This window comes from Eschrichtius robustus, chromosome 18, assembly GCF_028021215.1.
Source record: "Eschrichtius robustus isolate mEscRob2 chromosome 18, mEscRob2.pri, whole genome shotgun sequence".
Lineage (NCBI taxonomy): Eukaryota > Metazoa > Chordata > Mammalia > Artiodactyla > Eschrichtiidae > Eschrichtius > Eschrichtius robustus.
The window spans coordinates 56,064,411-56,076,110 of record NC_090841.1 but is presented as its reverse complement, the minus strand read 5'-3'; the positions used below and the strand labels follow the sequence as shown (position 1 = coordinate 56,076,110).

Sequence of the window (11,700 nt, the reverse complement as noted above, 5' to 3'; positions counted from 1 at the left end):
TGGGTACTTTCAAAAACCTGTAATTAACTTTCCTGTGTACTTTAGGATACTTTAGCATTCTCTAAATAATATGATGCTAAGTTGGAGGACTGAAAACATTACCCAACTATCTAAATAACTCCTGGAATAAATTTGTAAATATACTAATAGTTTTTGTGGGTTTTCCCATAAGCCCAACAACATTTCCTTATTTTTCTGGTAATGTAACACCAAATTTACTTTGTTACCATTTATTTCCAATTCTTTTCCATATTTTTCATGTAAAGTCAGTTTCACCTGTGACTCCAGGGATAGAAATATGACCCAGTATTAGATACTCAGAACAACCGTGACCACACTTAAAACAGGTCATGTAACCCAATCAGAAGCTATGAGACACCGTCTCTGCACTTTCCTTGGTTGATGTATATAGAGAGCAGATTCTGCCTTTCACATGAGCTTCTAGTCTGGAGAACACAATTGGGAACTACTATTGTGTCACTGCATGCTGACAATGCACATGATACCTTATTTGATTAATGTATCAGCCTTAACACCAAAGGAGAGTGTACTAGGGACACACTGGAGCATCTAGGACCAGTTTCACTAAACTATGCATTTTGAGTAGCATAACTTCAAGTTCCAATTCACTTAAAGAAGTTTATATTGGGTTTTCCTTTTGGTTGTATTTAAAAAATAATATATTGGAAACCTGAGACTCCAAAAACAATGTAGAACCTAAAAGACATAAATTTATGAGGTCATGAGCTAAGTTACCATTTAGGGTATTGGCCTCTTTCACAACTATCCCTCCTTTTTTTTTCCTTTTGTCAGTTCCTGCTTCCAAAGGATTTTACAATAGACCCTCCCAAATCATATGCATATAAAATAGCCTATCTCCTCAACAGTGCAAGTTATATCTCAGAAGGAAATATGGCTCAACCTGATCCAAAGATATTCAAATTCAGGAAAAACTGAATATAAGACATCTCAGACTATCTTCTGCTTGCAATATAGCTTAAAAAAAACAAATGAGCAGGAAGTGAAGGAAATGTATAGAAGTGCATGTAGCCTTATAATAAATTTATCTCCCCTCTCTGAATATGTACACTGATCCAGTTTGTTACTTGACACTATACTGTCCTGCCAAATATATTAAGCAACTTCAACGTAATTTCCATGACTTTTGAGACTATGTTGGAAGCAGAAACCATAGGATGTGGAGGGTCTGTTTGTTATTCTATACATGATGACACATAGCTTCCAAGTTTATTTTCTGTTTTCCTGCCTTATACTCCTCCTTCTCTATCTTATCTTAGACTCCTTTTCCCTGCTGTGTTTACTCTATAATCTTCCAGCAGCATCAGAGGGAACTAGAATAAAAATAAAAATTTTATAGTGTAGTAATTAGAGTAACAGGTAGAAAGATCAGTGAATACATGGCTCAGTGCTAAATTCTTGCAGATGTTTCTGACTGAATCCTTGCCAGCTGAATTTGAAAGCAATGTATGACTGTTTCAGGATGCCGCAGACAATCAGCTCTCCCTTTCTGCACTTTTAAGTCCAAGCTACTTGCAAGCAACATAATAAAATAACTTACATCTCTCCAGTTTATTGAGCTGAAGATAACATTCCGAAATTGGGTGACTTTTCCAAAAAAAATCTCATTTTAAAACTTTTCAAAAGCATGATTGTGTTATTACAAGTAAATGTAGCCTTTAAATCATAATTATCTGAGTTTCAAACATCTGCTGATAATTAGCACTCTTATTCATACAAAACTATTTTTAGTCCCAAATTGCCCCAGGCATTTTGGATTGTGAGATTATCTAGGGACTTAGATAAAAGTATAGATATTATTAGACCCATCCTAACACTAATACACCAGAATCTACAATGGAGGGTCTTGTAAACATAATTTTATAAGGCTCCCAAATAATTCTATACTCAAGCAAATTTGTGAAACATTGATTCATTCTTGATATAAATTTACAGTCAAAGCTCTCCTGCTTCTACTCTAACTTCTACCCCTGATTAGTAATTAAAATTACCTCTGTTCTTTGGTGAAACTGTTCCTCAGTCTATTATAGAGCCTACATCTTCTGTCTGTGTCCTTCATATAAATTCTTGTTCCTAGAATTATACTCCTTTCCCCATATGTTTGTTTCCTTGGTACATAACATGCAGTTATATTGTGAAATTACTTATTGTTTGAGTAGGCTACATGATGTGAGATAAAATCAATTTTCAGCACTCACATATTGCCATTTATTTAGTTTCTCAGCAACTCACATGATTTTTCCTCTATGTCAGTTTGGGTGCTGGTTGGGAAACAAGAGAAATGTATTGTAACTCACTTAAGCAAAAAAGGAACTTATTGGAAGGATATCTAGCTGCTCAAAGAATTATCAAAAAGACTAGATAACAACGTTTAGAAAATTGTCAGGAAAAATGAAAGCTAGGCAATGTGAAATTTGACAAGTATCATATCACAGAAACTGACTCTTTTGGATGCTCCCAATACTCCCACTTCATTGGCTTCCAAAATCACCTCTACTCTATTCTCCACACCGTTGCTGTGATTAGCCATTTATTTTTAAGCTATTCTTTCAGTATTAAAGTTCCAAATAAGAGTATTTAAATGGGTGATTGTAGGTCATGAACCTACAACTCTCTAGGAGCTGAAAAAAGTGAGTCTTTATTCTTCCATAGTGTAAGTGGAAGAATAGTTCAGAATAACATAATAGGAGACTGAGTTAAAAGAGGTGGTCTGTTCACATGCTCAGTAATAGACCTAAAATGAATGACTATAATAATCCACAACTTGGCTGCTCAACATACACATAAACCCTTCTTCCTGTACATAAACTTCCAAACCAAAAAATTTCCCCAAAGAAATATAATGCAACGATTCCCTTTTCAATGCAAATTTCATTCATATATAACCATGCGACCCAAAGGAGGCAGACCCATAAGCAATAAGGATATATTATACAGCACAGAGAAATGTAGCCATTATTTTGTAATAACTTTAAATGGAGTATAAGCTATAAAAATATTGAATTACTGTGTTGTACACCTGAAACTAACATAATATATTAATCAACTATACTTCAATTAAAAAAGGGAGGCAGACTCAACAGTTCTAGACCCATATGATTATTTCATACAATTCCAAGTCCAAGATATCTTGATAATGTTCATTTCTCCTCTAATTCTGATCTAATGCCTAAATATTATCTCACATACAGGTTAAGTTAAACAGGTAACCAGAAGCAATACACTCTCTCTATATATGTTTGGGGGAAAGAAGTAATATATATATTAGAAAAAGTAAGTCAGTTAGTTTAAAGGATAATTCATCGTTTCTGCAACGAATCAAACCACAGATGGAATTCAGGACTTTTCTCCTCCATCAACTATACCATACTCCCTTTGATTTCAATCTGTAACTCAACTGGTAAGGTGCTATTATATTTTTTGTAATATAAACCTTTATTTCTGGATGATTTGAGCCCATGGTGGTACTGCTTTTATACTATTACAATAGCTTTTCCTTAACATTCACCATTACGTATAAAAAAACAATGAAGTATTCACAAATAAAATGTGGCTCCATCCAAACTCTACCATGTTTCCAATCTGTGAAAATTACCCAAACCAACATCAAAATTCCCATTTTTTCCCCAAAAGGCAAGTTGCTGTCACCTCTTCTAATTCAATGGAATCATGGATCCACTAGCAGAAACCTGTCTTTGAGGTACTAAAATCTCTAAATTGCACAAGATGACAGTCCTGGAAATAGTAATCAAATATTTTGTGAATGGGTACTTAAGAGTAACTATGGGATTTATCAGTCCCTACTTCTATGTATTGACTTCTAGACCCATGCAGAATATATTCTACATCTTGCATGATGTTGTTGACAACTGATACCTGACCGGGAAAACTTAACGATTTCTGTGAACATTGGCACACTGCTGTCCTTACTTTGATGTATAAAGAATACCTCAGTCAAAAGCCATGCTCTATAAGATACTAATGTGGTTTGTCATCATTTAATCAGTGTATGGACTTTGGTACTGGCAGAGGCACAAAGGGGGAAAATATTTTCAAAACCTGAATGAATATCTGTTTGAAAGGCCAACTTGCTACTTTCTCTAAGACGAAAGGGGTAAATAAAATTGACCTGTTTTAAAGCTACTCTTCGCATTTATAAAAGATTTGGGGCTTGAAGCTGCTTACTTCTATTAGCGGGTACTTCTATTATTTGGGTACTCAGTGGCAGCAATAACTAAAATAGTTGTAATTATGGGAAGTTCATGCCATCAATTTTCTGCATAGCCTACTTCTTGTTTGTGAGGTCTTTGTGAAAGCATCACAGTGGCACTTGAAGGAGGCTCACATATATTTCACTTAAGTAATTTTGTGCAGCTGATTATTAAAATTTCCTCTGGAATAATGGCCTTCTGATAAGAATTCACATGTGACATAAATATTGTCACACTCTGGGCCATTATACAAATATCTCTGCAAGAATCCTCATTCTTTTCTAATTCCTCAAACTTGCTTCTTTCATTTCCTTTACTATCCAATAAAATTAACCACCCTTGCTATGAATTGCGGAGTATCCTTATCTCATGCCTTATCTGCTAGTGGATGACAAGATATACCCCTCTAAGGAATATCTCCGGGCAAGCCATCCCTTGTCCCCACGGCCTTCAGAACTACTCCTGAGAAGGCTATATTGTCATCACCGTCCATTTCTTGTTGTTCTACTGGTATATAAGGTAGAATGATTGATAAAATGTTATTGTCCACCTCGTTTGCCAGATGATCAAGGAAAATTCCTTATAAGAAAATTGTGAGTTGAGGAAGAGGCACTTACCTGGTAGGAAAAATCATGGTAGGAAGGTTAATGACCTGATCTGATCATGCTACTTTTTTGTGCATATCAGAAAATGACATATACACCTCGAGTGCTATTTTAGGATGGTGTGCACCCAAAATTATGTCAATTCAACAAAAGCAATTCATGAAGAACATTTAGAATCATATGATAATGTGGTAACCATTCAAGGTTTTACCTTTAGTACTCTCTCATGGCCTATTACCAATCTAAAGCTATTTCTGAAAATGATCATGGTTACATGCGAAAGATGGCATGGTCTTCCTTTGAGACTAAAAAGTCTCTACTTTGGTTTCCAAAAGTAGTTTGTTATAGCCTCTGTAGAACATTCTGAAGTGTCATGAATGCTTGAGTAGTACTCAGTTTGCTGGGTCAAAGAGGCAAATGACAGACTCGCTGAGCTTTCGTAAAGGGTCAACTAGAGAAGCTTATCTTGCTGTCAGTCTCTTTTAAGTTTGGCTGTCTTTCAGACCACAAAATGAACAGATTAAACAAACCTCTGTGTCTCCTTTTTAGTGGTAGTGAGAAAAAGGTGTAGCACATTATTCCCTGATGTGGAGGAATCACATAACCTTCCTTGAATGGAAGGCCTACATATTTTGTGGAGTACATTTTCCCCTCTCTAATGAATGTATCACCATGTCATTTAAATTACTTGTTAATTTGAACTCTACAGTCCTATCAGCATGATGTTATCAGTATAGTGAGTCCATGTGTTGACATCCTTTGGAATGAGGAGACACTAAAGATCCCGAGTACTAAAAAGTGGTACCAAGTTTCAAATGACCTAAGCCTAGGGAACGAAGTTAAGGTACATTGGTGTACCTACTAGGTTAAAGCAAACAGATTGTGATACGCTGTGTTTACAAGGATAAAGGGAACGTGCTATATCAACAGGGGGATGTAAGTTGATAGGGAATGAACCGATTTACTCCAGAAAGACCTTCTCTAGAACAGAACAGGCTATGATTATGGGTTAATACACTGTCATCCTCCAAGACTTCTTAGATTTCAGTTCAGACCAAAATGATTTAAGTTAGCTTATAATAACAATCATCATCCTCATGTATTAAAAGCCTCTAAATTCCTGTGATTCTGACAAGGATATGTAATTGCTTTTGATGAACTATTTTCGTAGTGAGAGGGAGCTCCAGAGGGAGTGCTTAAGTTACTATAAAATCCTTTACTCCTCAGAACAAGGAACCAGTGCAATGATAAGGACATTATGACAATTCCTGATGCTTTTATAATTTTACACCTAAAATTTGCTACTATTGCAATTAGATGGGTTCAAGATTTTAATGAGTCAAATATATGTGTTGGCTTCAGGTCAAATTCCATTTATATACCTTTTCTTCTATAAGTCTATGCTCTAACCAGTTGACCACTGTGATATTCTGGATATCTAGTAAATTTTAGCTCAGAGCAGACAGAGCAGATTTTCAAGGATCAGATTCTTTTCTGATTCTTGAAATACATTTATTTTTCTCTTTCCCAGTGCTTAGGTTTCTTGGTAAAATACCATGATAATTTTACATAATCTTGGGAAAAGATTCACAGTATGGTTTTTCTGTTGTTATTTTAAGGCCTTCTCTCAAATATATACTATATCTATAGCTATATGATATTTATATATGTGATATATACGTACATAATATTTAATAATTAATGTAATGCAGCAACTTCTGCTTGAAAATAAATACTGATATGTTAGAATGCAAATGTGACTAAATGCAACTTTCGGACAGATGAGGCAGCACCAAAAGAAATTTAAGTGATTTACATATGGAGGGTATGCTAGGAAATATTTCATCTTTAGGGAATAGTAAGATATGACAAATAAGTTGGGTCAAAAAAATGTTGAGAGATTTCTGCTTTCAGTAATGATGGACTAGATGGTGAGAAATAACTCCTTGCTGAGAACTACTTATTGAACTAAGTAAAAATGCATCAGAGAAGAGCAAGACAGTGAGTAAGTATGAAATCAAGGCGTGGGAGAGGAGAGAGGACTAAATGGGTGAAATGGACATTTGGGATCTTTTCTTTTTTAGAAAAGTGTAATGATTTGGAAGTAGCAGCTGTGAGGTTGGGGAGCTGAAGAAAGCTTTCCACAGACTTATGGGCCTAGCTAGAGGAAGAAGTTTAGAGTTCAAGGCCATCTGGAAAAAATCCATAGAATTTGGAATGGGCTTTCAAACAGCTACAATAAAGGAATAAAAGTAAACTGGAAAGAGATGCTTCACTAAAACTGAAATCAATTTCAGATCATCTCAACTTCATAACATTGCCAGAAGCAAAAATAAATCTCTCTAGATGAAGATTATATAATCTAGAGCCTCAAATTATCTTAAAAAGGTATAATATAATATGGCACGCCCTCAAAATTAACCAGGTATATAAGGAACAAAATGTGAATGAAAACCAAGAGAAGCAACTAGCCAAAGGTACTGACCCATAGAGGATACAGATAACAGAGTTCTCAGTCACAGACTTTAAAATAAGCAATGATTATTGTGCTTAAGAAGCTAAAAGACCAAAAGAGAGAGAGAGGGAGAGAGAGAGTGTGTTGACAGGGAACCAGAATTTATAATTGAAAAATGTAATTAGAACTAAGACTTACAATAAATGAAATTAAAAACCAGTAAATTCATTGAAGATCAGATTAGATACTGGTGAAAAGGTTATTAAACTAGAAGGTAACTCAAAAAATAAATATGCAGAATAAAAGAGACATATGTTAATAATTGTGAAAGATTTGAGAGTATACCCTGCTTGCAAGTTAGACAGATTAGCCTGCTTCAGTTTCATAGATGCTGCCAGAAAACACAAGATTCTTCACTTGGAAACAATGAACTTTAGTAGAGAGCACAGCAGGTAGCATGAGCTTTATGCTCATATCCGGTACACTCCCCATGGCTCACAAATTCCATGGGGATGGTGCTGAGGTGGACACAGGTAGGCGCTGGATTTGTTTCACAACCAAGGCACATTTTGCTTAGAAGACTCCTACGCTTATAAGGAAGTTGCAAGCAAACCTGTGCAACTCTTGCTCTAGAGGAAAGTATTATCTTTATTACCCTGGACAAAAAACAAATATTCCTTCTACATAGGGGAAGACACCATCTCTATCTTCCAGTGTTATTTGCTAAGTAAACCTCCTTGAAAATATAGTCTGAATCAAGATCTGCCCCAAGATAAACATAGAGAATTGCCCACAAACAATATATACCCCTCACTTCTACCTCATCATGTCTTCTGGAAATTTTTCTTTTGAATATTCCACACCATCGTCCACTCTGATTAATCTGAAAGACATGGACTGCTATTCAATAAGGCTCCCATGATTAGGGTTATAAGTAGCAGGATGAGGCCAATCAGTCACACCACCCAGTACTATGTAAACAATAATAGTACTATTTATAATAATCCCCATACTGGAAACTGCTCAAATGGTCATCATAGTAGAAAAGATTCACACATAGAATACTCCTGAAATTGATGGTAAATATTGCAACTACATGAACCAATAGAAGGGAACCTCAGAAAATAATTTAGAATGAAAAAGGCAGATACAAAAGAGTACATATATATCTAATTCAATTTATATAAAGTTAAAAACAGACAAAATTAATACATGCAGTTAGATGTTCAAATAGTTTGGTTAGTCTCTGGGAGGAAGCATCAGAGGGAATGGGGGCTTAGTGCAGTTCTTCTTAATCTGCACAGTGGTTGCATAGGGTTGTTAAGTGTATGGATATTTCATTAATCTGTAGATCTAGAATTTGTGCACTTCAATAAAAGGGCCCAAAATAATCAGTAAATATATTAACAAAATAAGGAGAGAAAAGAAACAAGCATGACAACTAGTCACTACAGATATTCTATCTTAAGCAATACAGATAAAGCATTTGATAATAGTCAACATTCATCAGTGATTAAAATGCTTAGAAATTTTATTGTAGAAATTCTGTATTCAAATAAAAAGCATGTACAGAAAATTTACATTAAACATCATAGTTAATCTGAAATGTTGAGCTCATTTTTTCTGAGTCAGAAAATAGAAGATATTATTAATTTTCAGTACTTTCACTCAATATTTTATTGAAAGTCTTAACCAATAAACAAGACATAAATATTAGTAGTACAAGAATTGAAAATACATACAGCTTTAATTATTCACAGATGAAATAATTGTGGATGCGCCAAATCAACCATGTCTGCAAATAAATTATCAAAGTTAAGTAAATTTAGTAATGTGTTTGAATGCAAGCTTAATACACTAAAATCAATATATAATTGCAATATGCAAAATCAATTGTATTTATATAAAATGGAATCAATTATAAAAGAAATACAATATAACAGAATAAAATTAAAAGATAAATAGCTAAGAATTAATCAAAATATGTGTAAGAAATCTATATCATTGAGTAAAATTGAAGAGGAGGTTAGCAAATGGAGAGATATACTCTTGAACTGGAGGACTTCAAATGGTTAAAATATACATTTTCCTAAATTGATCTACAATAAATTCACTGTAAACCCAGTGAAAACTGCAGACGTTTGTTTTTTTTTTCTTTTTTGAGTAAATAGACAAATTGATTCTAAAATGTGTATAAAAATTCAAAGAACCAAAACAATAAAGATATTTAAAGATGAACAAAGAAGGATACTTACTGTACTAGACATAAGTTGTTATAAAATGGCACTAGTGAAGAACTCTGTTTTATTTCCTCAAGTATAGGCAAGGAGACTCATGGATCAAGATGGCAAGTTCAGAAAGAAACCCATTTCATTTAATACAAGGGTAATATTGCAGTGCCGAGGAAAGATTACTTTAAGTCGTGCTGGGTCAACTAGATAGCCATATATAAAAATAAGAAATATATGAAATTGACATCTACCTCATACTATGCATACAAATTATTATTATTTTGCTGTTGTTACTGTATTGTCTAAATGTGAAAGATAAGCCAATAGATCTTCCAGATTAGAGAATATCTTCATAAACTTAGAAAAGAAAAAAGTTCTTAACTAAAACTTTAAAAGTTGTAAACATTAAGAAAAAGATTGCTGTGCTTGCTTCGGCAGCACATATACTAAAATTGGAATGATACAGAGAAGATTAGCATGGCCCTGCGCAAGGATGACATGCAAATTCGTGAAGCGTTCCATATTTTTACGAAGTGAGAGAGTGGCATGGACATATATACACTACCAAATGTAAAATAGATAGCTAGTGGGAAGCAGTCGCATAGCACAGGGAGACCAGCCCCGTGCTTTATTTCCACCTAGAGGGGTGGGATGGGGAGGGAGACTCAAGTGGAAGGGGATATGGGGATGTATGTATATGTATAGCTGATTCACTTTGTTATACAGCAGAAACTAACACACCATTGTAGAGCAATTATACTCCATTAAAGATGTTTTAAAAAAAAAGAAAAAGATTGCTAATTGATTACATTTGAAAGAAAAACTTCTTTTCATTAAAAGACAGAAATGAATGAAAAAGCAAAGAGGGGAGAAGCTAATTGCCACAAATATAACTGAGGTGCTTCTATTCAGAATAGAGCATGAATTCATACAGATTAATAATAAAATGACAGCAAAATCAATTTAAAAATTTAAGAAGTGCTTCAGAGAAAGAGGGTATAGAAATGCCCAAGGTGGTCCATTTTCAAAAGTGCAAATTGAAAGAGACTCTACCACCAACATCAGCACTGATACCAGCAGCTTCTATATAAAGTAGACGGAGGGCTTGGCTCTCCAAGGAAACGTATCCCGGGCAGGGCTGGCATCAGCAGAACTGTATGCTCCTGCAATGGGATTAGTCTGCAAAGCTCCTAATGTTTCCATTGACAACAACATGATCATTTATCCAAACAAGCCTGAGTAGTTAAAATAAATAAATAAATAAAAGCTGTCATGGAGTATGAAGAGAATTAAAGGCCACTTGGGAAAGGTACAGAAAAGGTCCAAAACATTCCTAGAGCAAGAAGGAAGGAATTTGATTGGAACACCATTTTCTAAACAGGAGGATATGGCATCATAGGTGGAACCCTGTGAATATCCTATGTGATTGTTATGGTTACTCTCTTTTATGATCATCCTCGTGTGGCCGCAACGATATCTTTATATACAGATAGATATCAATCAAGTCATATTGGCCATAAATCCAGAGGAAATTAATGAGCTATAATTCATTATGAAAACTCTCACTATTGCATTTCCTCCTAAGCTTTGCTTTCTTTTAGCCCACTTACTCTAATTTGAAATGAACCTTCCAGGAAATTTGCACTCTTCAGGATAAGCCAGACTCACATTATGAGACATATTTTGTGCTTACTATGATTGTTTTCCACAAAGGCTTTTGGCTGTTTAATAAAGTAAGTCTAGAAAACTGAATCCCCCGAAGTTTCTTAATCACCTTATTCTATCCTTCAGAAAAGCTAGTTAAGTTTGAAAAAGCATCTGTTTATTTAAAATCAAAAACATAAACACTGAAGGCATAGCTTTAAGAAAGGAATTATTTTCCCTTTCCAATAAGTGAGCAAGAGTTATTTTCCAGGAGCATGTTATTTCATGTTAATTTAAGATGCTACTTTAGTCCATAATAAATGTAAAGAATATCATTTTAAGCATATGAGGAAAAATATTTTTAAATGTCAAAGGACAAGAATAGTTTGAAAGTTATAAAAAGTACCTTGAAAAACAAGATATGGTGTAATTCCAAAACCTGAAAATAGCACAGGTTTGTCCTGCAATTCATATTCTTTTGCCAGTGGAGTAGCACCCTTGTCCTGAATCTGAAT

General features: G+C 34.5%; 1 non-coding gene across 1 annotated transcript; it reads left to right on the top strand.

The window, feature by feature from the left end:
• Positions 1–9,963: 9,963 nt before the first annotated feature.
• Positions 9,964–10,069, top strand: LOC137752296 (U6 spliceosomal RNA). The gene has a single exon (XR_011071140.1). It is a non-coding gene; the product is annotated as a U6 spliceosomal RNA (small nuclear RNA).
• Positions 10,070–11,700: the final 1,631 nt, after the last annotated feature.